The sequence below is a fragment of the Dromiciops gliroides genome, chromosome 2, assembly GCF_019393635.1.
Source record: "Dromiciops gliroides isolate mDroGli1 chromosome 2, mDroGli1.pri, whole genome shotgun sequence".
NCBI classification, from domain to species: domain Eukaryota; kingdom Metazoa; phylum Chordata; class Mammalia; order Microbiotheria; family Microbiotheriidae; genus Dromiciops; species Dromiciops gliroides.
In genome coordinates this window covers 225,732,042-225,753,674 of record NC_057862.1, presented here as the reverse complement: position 1 = coordinate 225,753,674, position 21,633 = coordinate 225,732,042, and positions in this window count along the sequence as shown.

Sequence of the window (21,633 nt, the reverse complement as noted above, 5' to 3'; positions counted from 1 at the left end):
GGAATGTCAAATGATTTTGCTATATAACTAGAAGGCTACTTGTCCATCTTAGATGGATAGATAGATAGATAAATTGGAAAGAAATTAAAATAAATAATAAGCTAAAGAAACAAGTAAACAGAACAAGCTGGATTCTCTTTGAGATGTTTGCAATTCTTTGTATGACCCCAATCTTCTAACTAAAATCAATTCCTACATTTTTAATATGAATTTTCTTCTTGTAAGATGGTATTGTCATGAGTCATAGCATACCAAAGAGTTTGAAGAATTAAAATTTAAAATTGTCCAAAGGCACATTGGAACACGCAAAAAAAAAAAAATCAAAGAAAAGTGGTATAAAAGATGTAATAATTGAAATATATAACTGGCAAACCTACCTAATCCTAAGTGTAACAGGCAAATCTCTAAGATTATAAATTTCAAAAAAAGGTTAATCTGTATTTGTTGAGGAATTTCCTTTCCAAGAGGTCTCTGGAGAAATACCATGGTATAATACATAGAATGGTGGCTTCAGTCAGGAAAATGAGTTCAAAATCTTCCTCAGAAACTTACTCATTGAGAAAGTCATTTAGCATATCTGAGACAAAGTTTTATTAGCTGGTAAATGAGGATTTTAAATTTCATAATATTTGGGGTCAATTCTAGGTCATAATCCATTATCATACACTGATAAAATGACAAGTATAGTATTTTTTTATTATTGCAGTTGCTTTTGTTCTTGTTCTTCAGTTGTTTTCAGTCACGTCTAACTCTTTGTGACACCATTTGTGGTTTCCATGGCAAAGATGCTGGAGTGGTTTACCAATTCATTCTCCAAATTATTTTACAGATGAGGAAACTGAGGAAAAGAGTGTTAAATGACTTGCCCAGGGTCATACAGCTAGTACGCATCTGAGGCCAGATTTGAACTCTGGAAAATGAGTCTTCCTGACTCCAGGCCTGGCACTCTATCCACTACACCATCTAGTTGCTTAAAAAACAAAACAAAACAAATACATAAGCTTAAATTAAAATGTATGAGACATTTTCATAAGCATTTCTATCTGTATAGATATAAGTTCAATTAAGCTCAAAAACCACCATTTATTAAATGGATGTTTTGTGCTAAAGCGTGGCACTAATCATCGAGAATACAATGTCAAAGAATCACATGATGGTTGTCCTTAGTTCATAGTATGTTAGAGTGAATAAGATGGTGGAAAAATGAAAATAATAGCTATAAAATTAAATATTAAGATATCAATTTTTTTAAAAATAGTAGCATGTCATAGTGGATAATGAGCTGTTTTTGAGGCAAGGAAAACCTGGATTCAAGTCCTGTCCTTAACACATATTAGCTGAATGAACATAGATAAGCCTCTTAGTACTCCAGGAAACTCTCTAAGAGAATCAACCACAGAGAAGATGCTGGTCTGCACTGGGAAAGGGAGTTTCCTCAGAAAGGATTTACTTATACCAGTGAAATAAAAGATGCTCTTCCTATTCCCTTATGTGACAAATGCATAGGAATGAGTTAAATATAAATATAGCAATATCGGGGCAGCTAGGTGGAGCGGTGGATAAAGCACTGGACCTGGATTCAGGAGAACCTGAGTTCAAATCCAGCCTCAGGCACTTGACACTAGCTGTGTGACCCTGGGCAAGTCACTTAACCATCACTGCCCCACAAATATATATATATATATATATATATATATATGCAGTATGACATATTTGAGAAGAGAGAAATCACTTCTTTTTTTGAGGATTAAGGAATGTGCATCATTGAAAGAAGGCCAGGGCAATGGAGGTGGACCTTGAAAGAAAGGATATATTTAAAAGGCAGAATTGAGAAAGGAAATCATTCTAGGTATTGAAAATGAAACATAAAAAGTTAGTAAGATAGTAGAAGTCAGGATAAAATTAATTTTGTGGGCAACAAGTGAATTTATTTGATTATAGCACAGTATGATGATAATTTGAGACAAGCCAACTTCAGGTCACTTTAATAATTCTTTGTTTACTTGGCTTCGGATTTAAAAATGAATACCTTTGAAAAGGAATAGTTGATAGAATCATATGAAAAAAATTCTCTAAGTGACTATTGAAAGGAGAAATTCAAATTAAAATAACTGTGAGGTACCACTTCATGCTTATCAGATTGGTTAACATGACAGAACAGGGAAATGACAAATGGAATGAATGTGGAAAAATTGGGATCCTAATCTACTGTTAGTAGAGTTATGAACTGACGCAAATATTCTGTAGCATAATTTGGAACTAAGCACAAAAAAATATAAACCTCTGAATACCTTTTGACCCAGCAATACCACTACTATATCTGTACACCAAAGACAACAAAGGAGAAAGAAAAATGACTTATATGTACAAAAATATTAATAGCAGTTCTTTTTTCTGGTGGCAAAAAATTGGGAATTAAGGGAATGCCCGTCAATTGGGGAATGGCTGAACAAGTTGTGGTATATGAATGTCATGGAATACTATTGTTATATAAGAAATGATGATCAGAATGATTTCAGGAAAACCCAGGAGGACTTATATAAACTGATGAGGAGTGAAATAAACAGAACCAGCAGAACATTTTTACACAGTAACAGCAATAGAATAACAGTTATCCTCAGCAATACAATGATCCAAAACAATTCTGAAGGACTTAAGATGCAAAAGGCTATCAACCTCCAGAGAAAGAACTGATAGAATCTGAATGCAGATTGACACATCCTTTTATTTTATTTTAATATTTTTGGTCTGTTTTCTGCTGCAACATGTTTAATATGGAAGTGTTTTGCCTGAATTCACAAATATAATCTATAACAAATTGCTTGCCTTATCAAGAAAGAAAGTGGGGCAGGGAGATAATGTGGCACTTATTAAAATAAATGTTACAATTTTTTGTTTATGTTTCATTGAGGAGAAAAATAAATAAAAAAAGAAAAAAAATACATAGTTGAACTAGGAAAAAACAAGAATAGAATTCCTTTAATTCTACCCTTTAAATGCCTATAGTTGTTTGAGGAAATATGTGGTAAGCTATATATTTCTCTTCCTTCTCCATGTAACTTTGGAGGATTTTGCCATAAGTGTTATGCATGTTTTACCAGTATAGGATAGCGGGGGAGTGGGAAAGAAAAGATCAAGTTCATAAAATCTGCTGCAGTTTGCTTTGCAACTATATTTATAAAATGTGCCAAATGTTCCCATTATTCTGTGAACTTTTTTTTTTTAATTTTGCAAAGGAAAAACACATAAGATTTCCCCAGCTGTTATGCATACTAATGAATTATTATGGGATACTCTCAATAAATAATGCTATTACAGAATGATCTACTGTATTCACATATGACATTGTAAGTTTTTGTCTCCAACCACCTCTTTTGAAATGATCAGCATTCTCTAAAGGAGTAGAAAGAAAGCCTTCAAGGGATAACAAGGGTAGGGAGAAAGGGGAAGTTTCCTCACATAAAAGGAATCGAAATTTTCTTCTTTCACCTTTTGCTCAAATACATCCCTGTTACTCCACATGCCTATAGGAAAGAAAGGACAGAGGAACATAAATTTGCAAGGGACTTTAGAGATGATCTATGGCATTCCCCATCAGGAAGCCAAAGGCTTTTTTGGCAGAAAGTCTTCCCATTAAAGGTTTTTAACTTCCAATCTGAAATCATTGACAGTGGCATGCTGTCCTCAAGGTCACAAAGGCAATAAGAAAACCCTGACCTTGAGTGAAATTCAGATGTTAGGTTAACAATGAGCAGGTTACCCTTACATAAGGAAACAGTAAATTTTGGATTCTGTGCCAAGGTGTGCTAATATATTTATTTCTTAGGAAATTGAGTTCTCAAGACTCATTAACAATAACCAGTAATGGTCATGGTCAAGGCCCATATATTCTTTTTTGGAGGGTTGAGGCAATGAGGGTTAAGTGACTTTCCCAGGGTCACACAGCTAGTAAGTGTCAAGTGTCTGAGGCCGGATTCGAACTCAGGTCCTATTGAATCCAGGGCCGGTGCTTTATCCACTGCACCACCTAGCTACCCCCAAGTATTAATTCTTGAAGTGTCTTAGCAGTAACAATTAGTGGTTCACCTAGGCTCTACTCAAAGGTAGAACCTACCTTTTCAAAGTTTTTCAGAGTTTTTTCTTCTACTTTGACCATCAGATGCAATTATGTTGTCTACTTCATCAGGAGCAGTAATTAGAAGAGCTAAAATATTTATGATAGAGATAAAGATATATATATATATATATATATATGATATGGAGATAGATATATAGATATAGATGTACTGATCAGGTATATATTCTACTAGCAGAGTTTATATACACATATATGCATGCATGCATGCACATGTATACACATATGCATAATATATACATACACACATATATGCATATACATGTATATACACACATCTAGAAGGATGTCTACCTGATCTATAAATAGATAGATATAGGTTTTTGTCAAGGGGAAGGACAATTTTATCACCATTCAAAAATAGAGTATATATGTACAGAGCAACTCCATTGAATCATTTCTTAAGTTACAAAGACTGGTTGAGAGATATGGCTGAGGGCAGGGAAGAAGTAGCAAGAGGAAGAATGGGCAGAAGATTATTATACTTAATATGGCATAGCAATGAATGTTGAAATCCAACATGTCAATTTTTCTTGCTTCTACCAAACTGCTGACCGGTAGGTTTTCAGTGTTCTTACACAGCAACTTTTCATGTACCCTGTCTCACGCTCTCTGATACTACTCTCCCATTCTGGATTGAAAACAATTTCCTCTCACAAGAAAGAAATATATCTTACTTTCTGTTGTATAGGATTCAATTCATCCTTTATACTGCAACCTATTACAGAAACATAATCCTCCATTCAAAATAGCATTTTAAACAACTGCTACTTTCTATTAGACGTCAATAAAATATTATCTTATGATTTAAAAATGCATCTATATGTTCTTTCCTTCCTTCCTTCCTTCCTTCCTTCCTTCCTTCCTTCCTTCCTTCCTTCCTTCCTTCCTTCCTTCCTTCCTTCTTTCCTTCTTTTCTTCCTTCCTTCCCTCCCTCTCCTCACCCATTTCCCTGTAGGGATCTTCTTTTTCTGAGACCACAGAGGTTATCTTCCCTTCATTACCTGTCTTTGATTTTGTCCCAGTACATCCATCACTCATTCTTCTCTCTCCTTTGCTGCTCTACTTCATGTAGCCTTTCATGTAATGTAGGACCACAAATTTGTAGATATATTTGGTGTCTACAATTCTGTCCATAATTCCTCCTGTCTGCCTTTTCACCGTTACATCTACCAGGTTTCTTTATTCATCCCTATCCCCTTTGTGTGTGTGTTGAGTGTGTGTGTACACACACACATACATATATACATATATACTTGTGTGTCTATGCTTGTGCATAGACACACACATATGTGTGCATATACATGCACATGCACATGCATACATACACACAAACATATATATGTATATGAAAACTCATATTGGTCTCTCTATTGTCACTTTGTTGTTCCCTGCATTTATTCATTCCTCCTACATTTCTTTTTTTTTTTGGGGGGGGGGTGCTTGAGAAGTAAATGATATCTTCACTTCTGGTTTTCTTTATAACTATGTTTCAAACTCTTCTTTATTATTGAATGTTCATCATTTCTCCTGAATGGTTAAGCTTAGATTTGTAGGATACTATAAACTGGCTGCATTCTTTTTTTTGGGGGGGGGTATTTTTATTTATTTTTTATTTTTTTTATTTATTTATTTTTTATTTATTTTTATTTTTTTTTTTAGTGAGGCAATTGGGGTTAAGTGACTTGCCCAGGGTCACACAGCTGGTAAGTGTTAAGTGTCTGAGGCCAGATTTGAACTCAGGTACTCCTGAATCCAGGGCCAGTGCTTTATTCACTGGGCCACCTAGCTGCCCTGCATTCTTAATTAAAGTGCTCTTCAGACTACCTTATTCTAATTCCTTTTTCTTTTTCTCCTGGATGCAGAATAGTTTTGCATTATCTGAATTATCATTCATTTTTATGTATGCAAAGGTCTTTCTCCTTAGGACTTATAGAGTTTTCTTTTCTTCTTCATGAATGGTATTGTTAAATTTAACTACTACTGATCTTGCAGTTTGCAGCCTCACCCCACCTCCACCCCATGTGATTGTTCGATTCTTTAAATTGAAATTTCATTTTCTATGTTCACATCATGTTATGATGTTAAGATTTTTTTTGTCTTCTCATGTTCTTCTGGGAACCCTTAAGATGTCTTTATGAATCCTGTCTTCGAGATGTATAAGTTTTGATTGCATAATGAGAATACTTCCTTTTAATGTTCTTGGTTTTTGCTTCTCTTCTAGATTGTCTTTCTTCTCTGTATTTGCATTATAAATCTATTGTTTTCTCTTTTTTGTTCTTTAGTGTCTCTTTATTTTTTTCTATTCTTCTTATTATTTTCCATGTATGAAATAAACTTTGTTCTCACAATTCTCATTTCTCCTTTGAACCACTCAGCAACAGTATATTTCTCCTCAAATTCACAGGATCCTCTGTTTCATCAAGTGGTGGATCATTTCCTTCATTGTAAGGTATTTATTTCATAGATACCTGCACTTGTTTGCTATATCTGGAAGCCATATTTCCTTTGTTGTTAAATTTTCCTATTCCCTTATCTATTTATGTTCATGTTCTTTGAGATTTCTTTTTTCTAAAATCTTTGATACTTTCTGACTTTTGCTTTTTCACTTATTTTCCTCATTGTTTACTTCTGACTCCCTCACTTCTTTTTTTTTTTTTTTTTTGGTGAGGCAATTGGGGTTAAGTGACTTGCCCAGGGTCACACAGCTAGTAAGTGTAAAGTGCCTGAGGCTGGATTTGAACTCAGGTCCCTCTGACTCCAGGACAGGTGCTCTATCCACTGTTCCAGCTAGATTCCTCTCCCTCACTTCTAACTGAAATTTCTTTAGGGGCTAGACCTCAAACTCCTCTTACACTTGGAAATTCACTGATTCAAAGAGCAGGTCTCTGCCTGAACTGACTTTTAGGTGGTCAGAACTGGCTCTAGCTAGATACTGTGTCCTTCTTTTGAGCTTGGTGGAATGCTGCATAGGGTAAAATGATGTTCATATCCTATTATACCCCCTGTATTCCAGAGGGCTCTGATCCAGCACTAGCATTTCAGGGTCTGCTTTTCATATCACCAGAAGAGACTTCTTTTCCTGTCACCAACAATTCAGAACTACTGTCATTTCAGAGTCTTGCAGCATTAGTTCTTCTGGATTACAACCCAAAGTAGGCTTTTGCTCCTGTAGGGCTGTGGTCAAGGTAGCTGTTGAAGCCTACAGAAACTTTCCTAACCTGGAGCTGAAGTCTCTGTGTGTCTGGAAAGAGGGAAGGTGGATAGAGTGGAGATATATGGATATAGGTATAGATGTAGATATCTATAGACAGACACAGATATATCTGTCTATATCTAAATCTATCTATCTATCTATCTATCATTGAGACAATTAAGTTCATGTTAATTTAGATTTTTCTAGTCCCTACTAGTGTTTGTATACGTGGAAAAGCATTCTTTCTTTTTCCAATAACTCATTACAAACATATTGAAGGAGGTAGATCAGACCTGTAGCTTCATGGGCAATCCTTTTTTTTTTTTCTATTCTATTACCCATATGCAAATGCATTTTTTCTTTGTATCTATTAAGTACTGAAGAAAATCATTTAAAAAGGACAAGAAACTGATAAAAAATCTTTGCAGAATCAAAAAAAATCAGAATTAGTACACACATAAGAGATCATTTAATTTTACCAGAATAACACTATCCTCCATAACATCCCCCAAATTGGGTCATCTAGTCTTTCCTAGAATACCTTCAGTGATAACAGTTTGTACATGCTTAATTTGCTTAATCACCTCCATGGCTCAAAATTTTGCCTTCAGGTTTCAAATACAACAATTACTATTCATGTTCAACATGACTAGTCTTCAAATACTTGAAGACAGATATGTCCAATCCCCACTCCCTAATTTAAAAGTCATAGTGTATTAGTTTTACTGGTCACTGAATAAACCTTCTCATTTAAAAAAATGTAAAAGCTGAGGCCTAATGAGGCACAAGGACAAGCCCAAGGCCACATACATTGCAAATTTCTAAGCTGGGATTCAAATCCAAATCCTCTGGCTTCACTTCTAGCACTCTTTCCACTTTAGTACACTCAATCAACATTAAATACCTCTTTTACCAGCTGTTGGATAGCTAGGTGTCAAAATAGATACAGTGCTAAGCCTGAAGTTAGGAAGACATCTTCTTGGGTTCAAATTTGGCCTCAGACACTTACTAGCTGTGTGACCTGGGGCAAGCCACTCAATGCTGTTTGTCCCAGTTCTTCATCTATAAAATGAGCTGGCGAAGGAAAGGGCAAACCACTCTAAAATCTTTTCCAAGAAGATCCCAAATGGTATCAGAAAGAGTCAGAAATTACTGAAATGACTGAACAATAACAATGTACCTGTGCTAATCTCAAGGGTTGTAAAAGCATACTATGCTGGGGACAGCTAGGTGGCACAGTAGATAAAGCACTGGCCCTGGATTCAGGAGGACCTGAGTTCAAATCTGGCCTCAGATACTTGACACCAGCTGTGTGACCCTGGGCAAGTCACTTAACTCTCATTGCCCCGCCCCCCCAAAAGCATACTATGTTGCCACAATCCTTCTTTTATTCTATTACTGGTGACATGCTTTTTTTGTAAAATTAAGTTAGATTCCTCCCCACCCCCAGACTTGGTTTTGTCTTGTTTCCATATCTATCTTCAAAGAGGTAGTTCCCATTTCTCCCCCTTCTCTTCCCCAAGCTCTCACAATGTTATTAACATCTGTTTACACAGAATATAAATAATAGGCATCTGCTGGGTTGAAAATACACTGATATGTTTCCAAACTTTATGACTTTTCCCTTATATTTGATCTTTATAATGGGAGCATGCTGCTATGATCCAATTAATCTTAAACACATTACTAGGCATGTAGACTGTTTGGTTTTAATTTACTGGGTTATAACCAGTGGTATTTTCTTCTTCTTTTGTATAGCTGTGCACCCATAAATTATTCGGTAGCAATTATCTTTTAAAATGCAACCAACTGCTTTCCAGTTGCATTTTGAATTTAGAACAGTGTTTCTGCTCTGATGTTCCCGAGAACATATCTGAGTTCTTTTTTTCCCACTTACATCTATGCATATACTTTCAGGAACTATACCTGTAAGTAAGCAGAATAAATAGATTTCTAAATAGTATAATTTGAGGGGTGATGAGAAACCCTTCTTCCAAAAAACACATTCTTCTACCCTCAGGCTAAAGTAACAATATGAAATATTCATTTTGGAACATTTTGAGGAATTTTTACTCATTAACAGTATCCAGATATCCTTGGAATCAGTAAGCTTACAGCTTAACTATCATCAGACAACAATTTTTAAGAGGAAAAATAACAATATTTACTGATGTCTTTATATGTAACTTAGTCATTGAGCCCAATCTTTCTGAGTGCTAACAGCATAATTCCTGTATCAAAGAAACTCAGGAGCCTGACTCAGGGAGAATCGTGAGATTTAGAGAATCCATAGCAAAGATATTTTATAACTGAACAGGAGCTTCATTGATTGGCTGAACTTGAAGAATGAGAACTGGGAATATATTCAGAAGGCATTGTTTAAACAAGTCCCCTTCTTTTGATTCTTATTTCTTCATAGATGATGCTGTTTTGGGAGACATAATGTTGTAAGAGGAAAAACTGAGAAAGTCACATGGCCCATGAATATGGGTTTCAGTTCTTTGCCTCAGTGATTATTCTTTTCCTATTGTATATAGAACTTATGGTTTCCAAAGTACTTATATTTTCTCATGTGATCATCATAGCAAAATTAAGAGTTAGGTATTATGATTATTAAAAGCTCTATTACAAAGATCAATTAATAATAGGATCATTCAATAAACCACTATTCATTTATTAAGCAATGCAATGTTAAAAGAACTGTATTAGGCAGAGAAAATAGGAAGATAAAAAGGAAACTATCTTACTTTCTATCAGGGAGACTATATATATATATATATATATATATATATAATGTATATATATATATGTGGCTATATACAAAATAAATACAAAGTCATTTGGAAGGGATAAGTGGCAGTTTCAACTGGGTGAGTCAAGAGAAGCAGATAGAAGATAGCATTTGGCAAAGACACTATGTTAAAATATTGAGTCAGGATTCAACTCCAAGTGTTCCAACTGCAAATTCAATTCCCTTTCTACTAAAGAACCAGAATAAGGCATTGAAGAGGTGTCATACTTCATGTAAAATTGGTAACTTTTAATAAGAATTTACATTTTATGGAATGATTAAAGATTTAAAGAAAATTATTTTCACAACATTTCTTGGAGGTATGCAAGTATTACTATTCCTCTTTGAAAAATGAGAAAGTGTGATTCTGGCAGGTAGCTAGATGACACACTAGATAGAGTCCCAGGCCTGGAATCAGGAGGACTTAACTTCCTGAGCTCATATCTAGCTTCAGACATTTACTGTTTGAACTCGTGTAAGTCACTTAATATTGTTTCTCTCTTTTTTCATTTGCAAGATGCTGGATAAGGACATGGCAAACATCTTTGCCAAGAAAACTCCAAATGCGATCATGAAGAGTCAGACATGAATGAAATGACTGAACAACAAGAAAGTATCTCTGACAGTTTAGGGAACATGCCTATGACGACACAGTTTTAAGACAAAAAGAATATCAACTAAGGAATCAACTATCTGCAATTTCACATGGCCTACAAGTAAAACTCATCACTTTACCCTATTTTATTATGAAAACTAAGACTACGTTATCAATAAACATATAAATAGCTATTTCCACATAATTCAAATGCTGGCGCAATATTGACCTGAGGCATCACAATCTCAGAAAACTCTTTCATGTTAGATGTGAATGGGAGCTTAGAAGAAATATAGGCCAATTCTCTTATCTTAAAGATGAGGAAAATAAGACTCAAATAATTTCATATGCATTGGTAAGAAGCAGAGCCCCAGACTTCTGACTCCAAGTGGAGTTTCTTTTTGCCCTATACCATTTCAATTCTTTGAATGAAGGAGAGAATCTTTCTGGGGCAAAGGAGAAGACATTTCTGGAGTAATAAATAGTTCCTTTCTTGGGTGATGGAGACTACCTTAATCAGTTTATGGAGATCTGGCTACCAATAATAAGTCTTCTTCTGCAACAGAGACAACTATGTTGGGAGATTGGATTGTGACCAACCCTAAAAATTCCAAACTGCTCTGAGATAAAGAATGTGGAAGTAAACAAAAAACAACAGCAACCATTCAGTTGACATTGTGAAGGTCATACTTCCCCAGCTGAAATCTATATAATAGCCTCAAATCAAGGACTTCAGCTGAACAGTTTGTTGGAAATAATTTGTCTTTAAAAAATCCACTTTTACTTTAATTACCCAGATCAATTCTTTGAATGGTTTCATATCTACTAGATAATTGCAAAACTCTCCACTTAGTTTTAATTAGCTATGCATGAACTAACTGGGATGAAAATCAAACAGATGGCAAATTGATGGAATTGAATCTAGCCTTTCACCAAATATTGAAGACCCTCACAGATCAAATCTGTCCTCCCCCACCACTACTCCCACTACCATTCCAATCTTTCAGACTCCTCCTTCCTATCTTCTCAGTTAGACTGGGTTAACAGTGGGGAGAATCTAAACATTGACACTGAAAAGATCAAGGAAGGAAAAAAGTATCCTTGAAAATAAAAACAATATAAAGTTCAAGAAAAAATAAGTATTTTGCAGAATAAGATCTAAAAGAAATCTCATTGTGTCTGGGAAGGCACTAGAATATGAATCATGAAGGAGATTTGGAGTCTAGTCCTATTTTTTTTTCTCTTTACTAGTTATGTGATCATTAATGAGACACTTTCTATCTAAATAGTATTTAATGATATTTTCCTCTGTGATACTAATTTCAAACTTGTGAGATTGGTATTTCATGATAGATATTATATTTTAATCTAAGAGATCATCCAAAATTTCCCTACTAGTCCTAAATATTTTATAATTGGACCATTCATGCAGTCTTCCAAAATTACTATGCTTTACAACATAGCATTTAAAAATAGAATCTGAATCAAATATAGTCTTCAATGTAGCTATACACTGATATGTAGACATATTTCCTCTATGTACAAGATCAGAAGGCCATTTATATTTCTGTATAGGTGATTTATAACTTTTACATCCATATTATTTTCATATACATAATCTATTTATACCTATCAATCAACAAGTATTGATTAATAATTTACTATACACTAGGAACTGTGCCTAGCATTAGATAATAATAGCTAGCATTGTTATATGTTATTTTAAGGCTTTCAAAAATTTTACATATATCATTTCACTTGATCCTCAAAACAATCCTGTGAGCTGGATGCTATTATTATCACCCTTTTACAAATGAGAAAACTGAGGATAAGAAATGCTGAGTTGTCAAGAGATTTACTGGTAACAAGTGTCTGAGATGGGATTTGAACTCAGATTTTTATGTCTTCAATATAAGCTATTCATCCATGTCACATAGATGCCACTCTACATTTCATGTGTCCTTCTGATTATTTCTACCCTTCTACTCTGCCTTTGCAATTCCTGTTTTATAATGAACAATTTTTTGATCCATTTAAACTTATCCTTATGCTCCTTCTATTTATACACAGCATCTTTCCCTAAAGTTCCACCACAATTCTCTATTACTGTAGATGGCAACATCAACTCCCTGTTTCCTCAGGCTCAGAACCTTGGAGTCATTCTAGACCCCTCACTATCTCTCAACTCCACCTTCCTCTCCCCATATTCAATCTGTTGCCTAGGCCTGTATATATTTCACCTTGGCAACATCCCTCTAAATATGTCCCTTTCTCATCTAACACTGCCACCAACCTGAAACCCTTTACACTTGAACTATTACACTAGCTTATTGGTGAGATTATCTGCCTCATATCTTTTCCCATTCTAATCCCTCTTCTATTTAGCCATTAAAATAGTTTCCTGAGAGTGCAATTTAAAGCATGAAACCTTTCTACTCAATAAATTATAGTGACTATTTCCTCCATGATCAAATATAAAATCCTTTGGCATTTAAAGCTCTTCATAGCCTTGCCCCCTCCAAGATTTCTTACAGTAGAACTGGTCTCCTCAATGTTTCATAGACTTAATACTTCATCTGTTGGCCCTGGACATTTTCTCTGCATTTCTTTATTTCTTGGTATACTCTTTCTCCTCATCTCTGCCTACCGACTGCTCCATAACCCTTTAAATCCCAAACAAAACCCTTATTATACTGCAAATCTTTCCTAACCCCTCCTAATTCTAGTGCCTTCCCCTTTATTAATTATGTCTTATTTATCCTCTATATAATCTATTTTAATATATTTGTTTGCATGGTGTCTCCTCCATTAGATTGTGTGTTTCTTGAGGGGAGGGACTATATTTTGCCTCATTTTTCCCCCAACAGTTAATATAATGTTTGGCCTATAGTAGGTACCTAATAAATGTTGATTGATTGATTCACTGTCATTCTTTTGCTATCACATCATTTAGCAAACTTTACTCATCTGAAGTTCACTCAATTCAGATTTATGGACCAATCAAGATACTCCTAACAGTTATCTATCATTTCAAGACATCCTTCACCCTCCATCACCACCCTTTATTTTTTCAAAAGGATTAGACTTGAAATTGTCTGTTCAACTTTAAATTCCTGCCCTTATATTAGAGGACTTCAACATATGTCCTACATTCATTCTATCTCTAACTTGGCATTATTAAATAGAGCTGAATATATTCTCCTTGCTATGAGTTTACTGTAAATCTAGGTCCTTAGGTCCTGAGTACTCTTCCATTTTCTATGATATTCTATCATTTAGTGACATGAGCTTAATAGTCATCAATATGAGGTGACTCCATAATCTATAAGGCATCAAGGTGGTCCAGTGGACAAAGTGCTGAGCCTGGAGTCAGTAAGGCTCCTCTTATAAAGAATTAATTGTTATTTGAGGTTTTTATGCCTTGGCGAACACTGGCCTGGGGCTCTGGAAACTGCATAGTGCTCCACCCACTGGTTGTAGCCATTGCCAGGGCTCTGGCACCTCACTTCATCACCACTCGCCGACGCCTACATGGACCTGGCAAAATTATAATGATTGGAAGCCTAGTGAGAGCAGTCATGTGACTGTCAGAGCCACCATCCCATTGGCTGGGTCTGTGTGGGGTGTTTTCTAGGTTTGGGCGAGGAGAATTGGGCATTCTAGGTGGAAGCTGGAAAGCAACAAGTGTTCTGTGTATTTTCAGCTGATTCCTGGGTGGTGGTATTTTTCAGGTATTATAATTTCCCTTTCCCCATTTTTATTTCCTTTCCCTTGATCCTACTGATCCTGTTTGTGTGTGTGTGTGTGTGTGTGTGTGTGTGTGTGTTTAAGTTCATTCTTGTTAAAATAAAACTTGTTCTCTTTTGAGGGAGGCTGCCGGTCTCCTTCCTTTCTCCAATATTGCAGTAAGCCACTTACCTAGCACTCCCCAATTAAAAATTGGTCCCCACAGTTTTTGACGAGTCAACCAGGAGTTGATTAACCTAGTGAATTTCTTTAACTCACCCCCGCCCCCTTATTTGGCCACAAGCCAACTAACCTTCCCCACTGCCCCCTTAGGCAATCTCCCTTGCTCTTAAAAAAACAAAAACAAAAACTAAAACAAAAACAAAAACCTTAGCATTTATCTTGCTGGTCAGAGAAAAGCTGGTTCATTTTGAACTGCACCATGATTGAATATTTGGCTCCCCCTTGTATATTCTAATTGGCATATTTTGGGACAGCATATTGTCCTGACTTAAACTGTTGGCCTGCTCAATATTTATTCATGGTATTGCTGGTTTCCTCCTCACAAATACAGTAAAAAATCTTTGGAACAATGGTATAGGAGAGTTTATCTTTCCTACTGAGCATATATACAATTTTACTGGAAGCATTACAACTAAATTAGAACTTTACTATACCACTATCATTATAACTCAAATGGCTATAAATTTTATTCTCATTATTGTCATTATTGCAATGTGGTATTTTTTCCAAATAAGCTGTAAAGAGAGGAAGGGATGTGATCATAGTAGACCACGTGTTCAGAGGGATATCAGTACAGGTCCCTCTATTGGAGATGACCTGAGTTCAGAAACAGATTTAGACCAGTCTTTAAAATCAGATCAACAGAAACTGCTTCCCCTACAGAATGTTACAGCCCGCAGAGGAGCACAGAGTAAAATATATAGCCCATTCAGTCCAAAGGATCTGTGTGCATGGAAGAAACTTATACCTAGGTTTGATCATAATCTGAAATCAGTAATCTTGCAGTTAAGGTCTATATTTAATACATGTCAACCCACTTGGGCTGATGTCACTTGTCTTATGGAAATTATACTATCCCCAAGTGAAATTACAGATATTGTCACAGCAGGAAATTCCTTGGTGGCCTCTGGGGACGCATTAACAGAGTGGCCTCTCCAGGAGCCAAACTGGGATTATAATGATCCACAGCAATTCTAAGAATTAAAAATTCTAGGGAAACGCTACTGAAAGGAATGGAATCCTGTTCTAAGAAATCTGACAACTGGCAAAAGTTTTTAAAACTCGCTCAGAAGCCTAATGAACAACCTAATAGATTTTATGATAGACTTTGTGAAGCTGCTAGGCAATTTACAAGACTGGACCCACTAGGCTCAAAAGATTCCTATATTGTACAGAATATATTTGTACATCAAGCTTTGCCAGAAATACATACATTTTTTATGAGACAATGTCCAGGCTGGAAAGATATGGCTGTAGAAAGGCTTAAAGAAATTGCCACCTATATCTTTAAGGTGAATGAAGACAATATGGCTAAGCAAAGCATTCTGGTACCAGCACTTACAGGTCAGGCATTTAAAGGTCAGGACAAAACCCCTAAGGTGTGTCAGTACTGTGTAAAACAAGGACACTCATTGAAAGAATGTAGAATTAGAAAGCAAGAACTCAGATGGGCAGTAACTGAGGGTCTGGAATATTTTTTCAGGAGAAACCAGAATAATTATGGAAATTTTTACAAGAAAGGAAACAACCAAGATAATTATAGACTTTATTACAACCAGAATTAGTATAATCGTAGACCCTATCGGGGAGGTACAGAAGGACAGAATCAGAATCTGGGTAACTCTAGAATCCCTCAGAGGGAGACACAGGACTGATGGTGTCCAGGGTAGGAGTGGAAAATAAATACAGAAAGCTTTACTTTTCCAGATCCTGAATTTTTGAACCCCCTTATACCAATCCATTCATCTCCCCAGAGTAACAAACTCCATGTGACCCTCAAAATGGGGGACATGTATTATGATTGTCTGTTAGATACAGATGCCTCTAAATCAGTCTTAGTGTGTAAACCAGACCCTAGATGCAATGCTTTTGGATCTTTAAATGTGGTAGGAGTCTCAGGTAAGTATCTATGGGGCCTTTAACTGTAGAACATTCATTTTTACTTATGCCCAATGCCCCTGTAAATTTATTAGGTGGTGATCTCCTTTGTAAACTTAGAGCAACCATATCTTGTGCTCCAGATGGGGCTGTCTCTTTGCAGTTGCCAGAGGATACTGTTCATTTATTACCAATTTTGACTGCAGATGCTCAAGGAGCAGTACAGGATACATCCAAAATCCCCTCTGACCTTCCGGAGTCCCTATGGGCCTCATCCTCTACTGAAGTGGGGCACCTTAAATCTGCTATGCCTGTTACTACTAAAGTTAAAGGGGGACCACCTCCATCCATTCCGCAGTATCCGTTGTCTAAAGAAGCTATAGAAGGGATCAGCCCTATAATTGAGGCTCTGAAAAGTCAGGGTATTATTGCCCCATACCATCATTCTCCATGTAATACTCCCATTTTGCCTTAGTTTCCCAGTTAAAAAACCCAAGCCTGGCCCAGATAGCAAACCCGTTTATCGTTTTGTACAAGATCTTAGAGCTATTAACAATTATGTCATTCCTAGACATGCTATAGTCCCTAATCCTGCCACCATAGTTTCTTCAATTCCATGTGAGGCTACATGCTTCACAGTGATAGGCCTCTGCTATGCCTTTTTCTCTATACCAGTGTATGAGGACTTCAAGTATTTCTTTGCCTTTACCTGGAAAAATGCACAGTGGACCTGGCCTAGACTCCCACAGGGATTTGTGGACAGTCCTACATTATTTTCTCAAATTTTACAAAAAGACCTGGTCTCTATTACTTTTAAAGGTTCCACTTTAGTGCAGTAAATAGATGATTTACTTTTAGCCTCCCCTGATGCTGACACCTGTCAGGAAGACAGCCACCATTTATTATTAGAACTATACAAGAGAGGCCACAAGATCTCTAAGACAAAGGTGCAATGGTGTTTACCTCAGGTAGAATATTTGGGCTTCATTCTGGCTGTTGAAACTCACTCTGTCTCTCCTAAGCGAGTCTAGGCTATTCAACAACTTGCTGCTCCCTCTACTAAGAAGCAGTTAAGGGCCATTCTGGGAGCAGCTGGGTATTGCAGACAAAGGATACCCTCTTTTGATGAAATTACTAAGCCTCTTATAGCTCTAACCAAAAATTCTGTCCCAGAACCTTTACAGCTTGATTCCCAGCATCTCTCAGCTATAACAGAGTTGAAGTGGGCATTGTTATCAGCACCTGCACTAGGATTCCCAGATTACAGTAAGCCTTTTACTGTTTTTGTGCATGAACAGAAGGGAGTGGCTTCTGGGGTCCTGACTCAATAATTTGGACCTGTCCAGCATCCAATAGCTTCTTATTCCAGCCAACTAGGTTCTGTGGGTTCTGGGGTGTCACCCTGCCTCAGGGCAGTGGTGGCTACAGCCCTTTTGGTAGAAAATGCCTCTGATTTGGTCCTAGGTAATCCTCTTACAATACAATGTCCCCATGAAGTAAAGTAGAGGCCCTCTTACTACGCCATAGAACACAAGTCTTTTCAGATCAAAGGCTGGCTAAGTATGAAGTAACCCTGCTAGGTCATAAAAATATCACTCTAAAATGCTGTACAGTCCTTGACCCAGCAACACTGCTCCCTAACTTACCACTCTTGGGGGAGCCATTGCTTGACTGTGCCTCTTTACTTGATATGGCTGAGAAACCCCATGATGACCTTTTGGATACACCTTTAGAGAACCCTGATATTGTCCTCTATATGGACGGTTCTTCGTTTATGAAAGATGGCACCCGTTTCACTGGGGCTGCTGTAGTTTCTGATTATGATATTACCTGGGCAGCTTCTTTGCCTTCACATTTTAGTGTACAAACTACTGAATTTGTGGCTCTTACACAAGCCTGTACCATGCCTTCGGTGTATGCCATGCTGTAGGCATGCTTTGGCTACAGAGGGGCTTTTTAACATCCTCTGGCAAAGCTGTTGCTAATGGAGACCTTATCAAGGACCTCCCATCTGCCCTGAGACTTCCCACTGCTCTAGCAATTGTACATTGCCCTGCCCACACAGGGAATAGTGATCCTGTTTCAATAGGGAATGCACGAGCTGATTCAGCAGCTAAGCTCGCTGCTTTAGAAGCTCTTGAGCTTCTTAACCTCTCACCTTCTGAGGATGTTTCTCTCCACCTAACCTATGATGATTCTGAAGTAGAAAGGTGGAAAAAGAGATTCAAGGCTAAACAGGTCAATGGAGTCTGGATGTCTTCGGAGGGAAAACCACTTCTCCCCTGGAAATTCTATCACCAAGTATGCCTCTCTATTCACAAGAAAGGCCATTTTGGCTCACAAGGCATTGTGGACTTAGTTAAAAGGACCTGGTTAGCACCAGGTATAACTAACATAGCATCTCGAATCTCCTCGGGCTGCTCCACACATCAGTCTTACAATCAACATGCTTTCTGTGCTAAAGCATATGGAGGGTGCCCTTTGGCATATACACCTTTTGAACATCTACAAATTGACTTTATTTCTATAACCAAAGCAGGACAATATAAATTTTGCCTTGTTATTGTTGACGAGCTCATTTGATGGGTGGAGGCTTTTCCTGCCCCACGAGCAACTGCTGGCTTTGTGGCCAAAACTCTCCTTAAAGAAATTGTTCCTCGCTTTGGGCCACCAGCATACATTGACTCTGATAGAGGTACACATTTAACAGATTCAATTCTCTCCCAGATTTATTCTTTCTTGGGAGAAACTCCTAGATTTCATATTCCTTACCACCCTCAAATCTCAGGCCAAGTTGAACATATGAATAAAGAGCTTAAGAGCATGATTGGCAAATTATGTACTGAAACCCATTTAAAATGGCCTGGTGTTCTACCCTTGGCATTATTCTATCTGCACAGTAGACCAAGAGGTGAACTCCACATATCTCCTTATGTGATGCTTTTTGGTCACACTCCTATCCAAGCTAAAACTTTTCCCCCAGTCTATCCATCCCTGGTGGGAGCTGATACTTCTGTTGCTTCCTATATACAGGAACTACAAACTAGGCTACATGAGCTCTATGAAGCAGGAGTTGCTGTACAGTCTGGTCCTTTAGACTTTTCATTGCATGATTTAAGTCCTGGAGACAATTTATATATTAAGAATTTTCAGCAGACCAGTGGGACACAGCCCACTTGGGAGGGACCTTTTCAGGTATTATTGACAACTCCTACTGTTATTAAAATTGGAGAAAAAGAATCTTGGATCCATTGTTCCCATGTGAAGCCTGCACCATTTCTGGGTAAAGTAATTTCAGATAAAATTCAACCAGCTGCTAAAGAGCAAAGAAACCAAACAGAGCACAGGGGCAATAGACAGTTCCAATTTGCAAGCATTATCACTCAATTGCAAACCCTGGGACCCAAACTCCATAAGGTATCAGGAGATGGAAACTGTCTTTTCAGAGCCCTTGGAGACCAGTTAGAAGGTCATTCCAAAATCTATCTCAAACACAGATAAGGAACTGCTAATTATACGCTCAGTCATAAAGAAGACTTTATTTCTTTTATAGAAACAGATATTCCCTTTGAAGAATATGTTGCTGGTTTGAAAAAAGCTGGTACTTGTGCTGGGAACAACGCCATTGTAGTCTTTGCCAAACATAACCAACAGAATGTAATCTTTCACCAGTTGAATGAACCTCTATGGCAAATTTGTGGCATAGACAAAGTTGACACTAAAGAACTCCATATTTTCTACCATAATGGTTATTATGACAGCATTAGAAGAATCAATGATGATTCAGAAACCCCTGCCGCTTTGACATGCAGAGAATTGGGGAACCAGTTTAAAAAACTGTGGTGTACCCCAAATTCTAGCATTATATGATTTTACCTTAAACAAGCTTTTCCTCCTACAGGTGATGAACTTCTCCACCAAGAGCACATAGCTCTGTCTTCTAGAAAGGGTTATTGAACCTTATTGCTTGATTTATAAGGCAATTAATGAACATATTGAGTCTTACTGATGTTTTATTTCCTTTTGATAAATTGTTTATCATTTCAAGTATCTGTTATTGTCATTGTACTAGATAGAGAATTCATGGACAAGGTGATGTGGTTTACTTGCTTAATGAAGATTCTGTAATAATGTTTAATAATATCAGCCATTTACATTCATTTATCATTTGTATGTCATTGTGACTATGTATACTCTGCGTATGATTTGGGATTGTATATATATTTCAAGTATATCCTAAGTTATGCAGTGTAGCTAGCATTTTTACCATCAAATTGGCTTTGGTGAAATTAATATGAGATTCATGATTTATGGAAACTTACCATTTCAGAGACTAATTGCTCTTACATTGAGCTTAATGGAGATGGTTCAACTCCACATTGCAGGCCCTGGAGAGAATATATATACAACAGGAGGAGAGACAGGTACATGTAAGATACCCTGATAGAGGCTGAGAGAATAGCCAAATACATTCAGGAAGTCCATAGTTTGCCTATGAGAGCAGCTATGTAGAGCACAATTGCTAGACATAGTCCAGTTTCTTCCTCTCTCACTCCAAAAATGGTCTGGTGTCATGTTAGCCTTAATGCATGCACCTAGTTTAACTTAACTCGGCTTTTTCACTCAATCCGGTGGCATGGTCAGAATCAATCAACCTGAGGCCTAGCACAATTATTAGACGTCTATGCACCACGAGATGTGGTATGGTAACGTGTCTATAACATTTTCAGGTGTCTTCATGGACACATAACTAAATTTGGCCTTGATCCAGACATATAGTGGTAAAAAGTGCTAATAATGTCATAACTGTCTCAATTTTGTATTGCGTATGGATATGAGTATCCTCCAAAGGGGGGACTCCAATATGCTGTATATATATGAAGTTTAAACTTGTTTTATATATTTTGAAGAGCTTTCATTTTTTAATTGAACATTTTTGGACAATGCTATGCTAAAGATTAATGAAAATCCAGCAGTTCCAGAGACAGCCTGAATCCAGATGAGAGTCCAGTTCCCCTGATGACATCTCAACCCTCCTTTGAAGACAAGATTTTAAGTACTTTAAATGG